This window comes from Equus asinus, chromosome 20 (genome assembly GCF_041296235.1).
Source record: "Equus asinus isolate D_3611 breed Donkey chromosome 20, EquAss-T2T_v2, whole genome shotgun sequence".
Classification (NCBI taxonomy): domain Eukaryota; kingdom Metazoa; phylum Chordata; class Mammalia; order Perissodactyla; family Equidae; genus Equus; species Equus asinus.
The window spans coordinates 62,897,832-62,905,290 of NC_091809.1; positions in this window are offsets into that span (position 1 = coordinate 62,897,832).

Here is a 7,459-nt window from a genome sequence, read left to right on the forward strand (position 1 = left end):
GATGAGGAGGATGGAGGTTGCTGTACTTCATAGGGTGGTCAGGGCATCCTTCCTGATAAGCCTACATTTGAGGGCAGTCATAAATGCATCCAGGTGACTACCATGTGGATTTCTGTCCTTAGAAAGGGATTTTCCACCAGCAAGAAGGGTGAGCATGAGGCTGTGAACAGCAGTTTGCTGTGTGACTCAAAGAACAGCAAGGAGGCCAATCCATCTGGAGCACAGCAGGCAAGAGGAAGGGTGGAAGAAGATGAAGTCAGAGCAGCAGTGAGTGGGAGATCATGTAGGGCCTCACTGTGGACAGATACTGTGGTGACCTCCACATTTATGTCCTGTATAATCCCTTCCTCTTGATTGGGGGAAGGACTTGTCACTTGCTTCTCGCTATTAGAAGATGGCAAAGATGATGGGATGTCACTCCCGTGACTACAATATGATTTTATGTTTATATGAAATCACACACACACACTGGAGGTTCTCTTCTCTACTGTTGATTTTGAAGGAATAAGCTCTCATGTTCTGCGAGGGCCGTTGGAGTGATTGCATGGCAAAGAATTGTGGGTGATCTTTAGGAATACAGAGTGACCTCTTTCTGACAGCCAGAAAGAAAACATAGACCTCAGTCCTACAACCGACAATAAACCAGAGACAAACTGAGGGAGCTTGGAAGCACATCTTTCTCCAGTCAAACTACTGATTGCTCTGGTCAGCCCCAGGATTTCACCCTGTAGGATCCAAAACAAACAAGCCAGATAAACTGTTTCCAGACATCTGTCCCATAGAAATTGTTAGAAAATAAATGTGTGTGATTTTAAGGCTGCTAAATTTACGCAGCAATAGAAAACTTATAAAGACCTTATAGGGCATTATAAGGAATTTGTACTTCACTAGTTTACTCAGAGTAAGATGCAAACATTGGAAGCTTTTGAGCACAGAGTCGTCATGATCTGACCTACATTTTGAAGGGATTACCCTGGCCACTGTGATGAAAAAAAACTGTAGAGGGAAGGGCAAGGGTAGAGATGTGGGAAAGTTTAGAAGATATTGCAACAATCTAAGCAAGAGGTTTTCTAGCTTCGGCTTGAATGGTAGCAGTGGAGGTGTGTGAAATGATTTGATTATAAATTGGATTTTGAAAGTAGAGCTGTTGGTTTTAGATTAGTGATTGTGAGAGAAGAGTCAGGAATGCCTCCAAGGTTTTTGGCCTTAATGACTGTAAGATTCAGTTGCCATTGGATATGAGAGATAATCCTGAAAGTTATATTAATCTTCTACTCCCTAAAAGTGAACAGCATGAAGTCCATGAATAAAAAACTAAGGATATATTTCCTTTTCCATGTTCCAATCCTTTTATAGGAAAAAATATTGTGAGCATCAGGGTGAAAATAGTCCAACGGGTGATAGAAGTGTTCCAGCCCTAAGTTAGCCTCACTGGTTACTACTTACCTAACACCCAACATCTGTAAATTGCATTAGGAGCCTAAATATCTAGAGCCCCTTTTCTAGTGTTACCTAGTCAAGTCCACACTGCTAAATAAAACTGGTAGAGTGTAACACAAATCAAGTAATATCATAGCTGTTACTCATTTTTTATCAAGAGATTATTTTATGCTTGATTAACCCCTCCCTGCTTCAGTCTGTCCAAAAAAAAAATACATCAAAAAGTTAATATGTTTTATAGTTTATTAAAACAATGAAGTGTTAATTTATCAAATGTTTTAATAATCCATCAAAACAATGCAGTAAAATTTGTGCATATAGGAGTGCCTTCATATTAAGTATTCTGCAGACTCTTGTAATAGAACACAGCAGTAAACAGTAACAAGAATCTGAATCACTCTTTACTTATTTCTAATATGAAAAATGATCTCTCTTTTTTGCTGAGGAACAATGAGCTAACATCTGTTCCCAATCTTCCTCTTGTTTTGCTTGAGGAAGATTAGCCCCAAGGTAACATGTGTGCCAATCTTCCTCTACTTTATATGTAGGTTGCTGCTACAAGAGTGACGAGTGGTGTAGGTCCACACCTGGCATCCAAATCTGTGAACCTGGGCCATCGAAGCAGAATGTGACCAACTTAACCACTACGCCATGGGGCTAGCCTCGAAAAATGATCATTTTCCCTCTGAGGATACATAAAATTCCTCTATGAATTCAGACACCTCACAAAACTACCTAATAAACCTTGTAAGTAGTTTTTGCCTCTCTATATAAATACTACCACTTGATGTCTAAGACAATGATGGATTTTATTTATACAAGATTCAAATTTAGGAAGAAATGATGAGGAAAATCACTTTCAAACTTTGTAAGAAAAATGGCTAAATTAAACCAACCAGAAGTATATCTGATAAATTGAGGGCATTTTCCTCTCTAGGGAGTAAAAGTTGCTATAATTATTTGTTTATTATTTTTTTGAGGAAGATTAACCCTGAGCTAACATCTGCCACCAATCTTCCTCTTTTTGCTGAAGAAGACTGGCCCTGAGCTAACATCCATGCCCACCTTCCTCTGCTTTATATGTGGGATGCCTGCCACAGCATGGCTTGACAAATGATGCTTTAAGTCAGCACCTGGGATGGGAGCCCTCCAACTCCAGGCTGCTGAAGCAGAATGTGCAAACTTAACCCTGTGCCACCAGGCTGGCACCTGTAATTATTTTAATGTGCTATTTTATTGTACTTATCCAGACTCCAAATTCCTCTGATATTTGTCCCTGCACTATAATTTGCTTTTTAAGCATAATAAAATATTTTCTAGAAAGTTACACTACACAAAATAAATTCTTTTCCACCAACAAATTCATTGTAGACATGACCAAAATCTAAATTCTGGGCTCACACTAAATCAAGAGAAGTTAACTTTTTATTGGTTTACATTAATGCAAATCCATTATAACTTTATAAAATTCTAAGCTTACATCTGATACATTCATTGGATCAGATCTTCATGTATGAAAATAGCATATTGTTACTAGCTCTTGAAACAATTCTCCAAACAATCTGAAACATAATCTAAAGTATCTGAAACAAACGTAATATTTAATTTGGGAAAATTTCTTCAATATTACAGATTCTTCATATTCCTAATATTTTTAGAGAAAGAAATGCAGATTTTATTATTATATCTGTTTCTGCTGCGGCTGCAGCCACTGTTACATATATTAGCAAGAAATTAAAGACTGGTCTGCAGTCATAGTTAAAAAGTAACTCCTATTGTGCTAGACAAAGATACAAACAGCAGAGAGAATGTGGTATCTACTTGGAAGAACTCTCCTTTGTTGGATAAATGGACATGGAAATAGTATAGCGAGCCTACTGAGGAACAGACATATACAATCTGTTTTGGGCAAGGACAAGGGAATGATCAGAACTTGGGGCTGGATTAGATGGAGATTCTCTGTTAGCAGGTAAAACATGTGAAGAGATAAGAGAAGGCTGAAGAAGTATAGGCAAGGATCCTAGATAAAATTCTTATTTGCTATTATAAGAATTTGGATTTTGGAAATAAAGGAGAGATTGAAATGTTTTAAGCAGGAATAATACACTTTCATTTTAGTTAGAAGAAACTTTTAAAGGGTTAAATCTGAAGAAAGGAGGACTAGTGACAGAACTGTATTTGTAGCCAAGGATAATGATATTATCACTTAAGAGGCAGGGACAGATATGAAGAATATGTTTATCACATTTTTTGGAAGAGAGGTGGAGCAGGGAGGCGTGTCTGGGGATATTTGGAAATTATCTGCATATAGGTGGTAAGTGGAAAGAGGAATGTTATGAGATCATCTTAGGAAAATATACATAAGAACAGTAGAGTGATAAAAAAGAATCGAGCAATATCGATATTTAGGAGACAAGGAGATGAAGTAGTGTGAGCAAGAGGGAACTAGAATGAATGGACAGAGGAGTAGAGGAATGAGGATAATGTGAAATCGCGACTTAAAGAAATCAGTGGTTTACAAAGGAGGGAATGGTAGAGTTCCAAATGAAGGGGAATCTGGTAAGATAAAGACAAATGTTTGTCATTGACAAATATGAATCTTTGGTGACATTAGTGAGTTTCATATGTTAGTGAGGGCAGAACCTTAACTATAGTGGTTACGGAGTGTTTTGAATGAGTAGGATAAGAATAAAATTTACCATCTTGATCGGAAGAGTTTGAATGACAGCAAGAGTTAGCAACAACTTCAGCAGGTAGACAGATATAATCAGAACTATCTCACCCAACCCAGTGCATGTGATTCCCCTAGAAGTGAGAAAGTGTAGTCTACATTGTTGGAAAGGGTAGATGATGTAGAGAGGAGAGAGAATAGTTAGATAGGAAGATGGAGTCAAGAAAAGATTTTATACAATGAGAGTAAATTGAGCATATTATGGTATCTGGAACATTTAAAAAGAAATTCAGAATCCTAGAATCGAGCGACATGTGGTCACAGAAATGTCTGAAGACAGAAGTATGTGGAGATTCAGTCAGCCAGAGAGTAAGTGGAGATAAGATTGTATTGGCAGCAGATAACAGAATTGATCTCTATAACCCTAAAAGACAGAACTGTAGAATTCAGGAGCTGAGCAAAGCAGAGAATTCACACAAGAAGGTAACTTACTATTAAACACAAGAAGATTTTATTCCAACATTATGCTGGATGTGAGGCAGTTTTATTGATTTAAGCTTTCCCACAATGGGAAAAAGTAAGCAAATCAAATCAGAGACTCAGAAAGTAGAGAAAAGGCAGAAATCCTGTTACCAAAACTAGTGTAAGGACCCAGGCCACAGAAAAAGGCAGAAACCAAGTTAACGGAATGGTAACCTATTACAACAGGGCAAGTCACAAGATAGGTTTTGTTAAAGTCACGAGAATATGTGTCAAATGTATATGTCATATCATTTTATATTTTCAGCACCTAATAGTGCTTAACATAATTAGTATTTATTATTGGAATATGTCAGTATCAAGAAGTTCCAGTTATTCAATATGGAGAGCTAATTTATCAGAACAGCATGTAGCTGCAGGACTTAATTTTTATAGATACATATTTTTGGTGATTTCAGGGAAAAGAATATTAAACATATCTTGCTTATTTTTTGATTCATCTTTTGATGTAACTAAACGAGAATGCATAAAAGAATACTGACAACAATAAGCTTGTATTCTAGAGTTGTTTGTGTGTGTGTGTGTGTGTGTGTCTAGTGTGTGTATGGGGTGTGTGTTTGTGTGTATCCCTCTCCAGTTTCTCTATAATTTTACAAAAGACCTTCTTTGTCTTTGCTCAAGTGTTCTTAGGAGCAAAGATCTCTCTCCCATTTATTATCTGGATTAAAAAAAAGTTTTAGGCAAAGCAAACTTTTTGTTTTGTAGCATTACAGAAATAATTGTTTTAATAGTACTTCACTGCTTTAGTAGTGGAATGAGAACTTACATTATTTTAATGACTACAAGGCATCTGAGATCTTGCAATGTTTCTATATGGAAGGGAAAAAAAATCTGGCCAGCATAATATATTTTTAGTGTATATCATTTGGTAGTCCAGGTAAATGACACTGTGATTAATATATCTTTAGATATCATGAGATATTTTATTATATGAAGATTCTTTTTCAGTGTACATAAACACCTTTTCAGGAAAAAGGTGTTAAAATCATAGTAACAATTTTAAATATTGATTAATGGTCTTCATCCCTACGAGTTTGTTTTTAATAGTAACAATAATGAGGATTATCATAGTGAAAGGAGCAACTGATGTGGTTAACACCTAATATGTGTCAAATGTTGGACTCAGCAATTTATGTCTTATCAACCACTTCAAAACACTGACAGATGATTCATTTCAGTTGCCAATGAAGAAACAGAAGTTAACAAGATTGAGTAAGTTGTCCAAGGTCACAAAGCTGGTAATGGCAGGTAGATGGGGTTTCAACTTCCATCTGTTCGACATCAAAGTCTGAGCTCTTAAGCATTGTCTCACTACCCGTTTTTTTACCCTGAAAAGGAATTCATGCTGTTTGATGCTTTATACTTTTCATTTTATCTTCATCTCAACTGCCTTTTCTACCTCTATTACTCTGATCTAAACCACTTTTTGCTCTTGCATTGTCTAACTGCAAAAGCGATGCTGCTGAAACGCCCTTTGTATACAGACAATCCTTGATATATATAATAAAAGTAGATGCCTGGCTAGTGGCTGGCTATCCCCAAGAGGAGGGGATCTTCTGCCCAGAATTACTTTTCACCTACAAACACAGAATGATAGCCCAGAGAGAAGACAAAAGGTTAAGGAAAAAAAAAGAAAAGAAAAGATACCTTTCAGGTATGGAAGCAAAATTTGTGTGGGCGGTCAGCAAAGTATGGTTTTTTTCTTCTTTGCAGCAAAGTACGTTTTGTGGCCTTCTCCAGAAACCATACTCTTTGCCATGATTTAAAGGAAAGGAGTGTACAATAACCCCTATTCTTTTCAGAAACCTTTCAAATTGGCAAACAGCCATTTGGAACACTAGGCCCATTCTGGCCATTCTACATTGACAGGAGGTTGGCACTTGTCCAGCAAAGAAGCAATAGTTTATGTTTTCTATCCAATCACAGAAACTGCACTCCTTTCCAAGAAAATCTATCTTTACAGCTGAATAGTTAACCCTGAAATCTCCAGCTTAACTCAAACTTCCAGATTTATGAATAGACAATGTTAATAATATTGGGCAAATGTTTAAACCATGTCCTTTGACTTGAGATTGGAAACATAAATAGATAAATTAATTTCCAGATGATTATTAACATAATTGTAATGAACACTGTAGCTAATCTTTGGTATATGCTATAAAAGTAAGTGGGCTCTTCCTTTCCTGCTTAATACTGCCATTCAGGTGGAGGGCTTAAGGACTTGTCTGAACAATCCAATCTACTGCTCTTGGCAAACACACACGCACACATCATTGTTGAGTTATCATGAAGAAAACTCCAAAGGTCTTCTACATACCTTTTATATATACTAAGTTCATAGCCTTGAAAGTCTTTTATACAAGTTTGATACCAATCCCACATAGATATAGACTGTGATTTGTCGAGAAAATAGGTTGCCTAACAGCTCTGATTTCCATTTCCTCGAATATCTCAATTCATATGTTTTCCATGTATTTACTTGCAACAGATTAAAGTAAAGCAATGAGATTGCTGGATCAAAGGAGATATATGCATATACACAAACATATATGCATTTATTATCAAATTGCTTCGAAATTTGTATTTTATTTTATGAAAACATATATTATCAAATTGCTTCATAAAATACATATATAGCATGCATATATTATCAAAATTCTTTTAAAAGTGAATTATATATGTTATTTTAGATATAAAGTATAATATGCACGTATTATCAAATATTTTCAAAATACATTTACCATTGCCAAACTTACTTATTTTCATATACTATATGACACATATTATGTATCATATCACTGTCATATA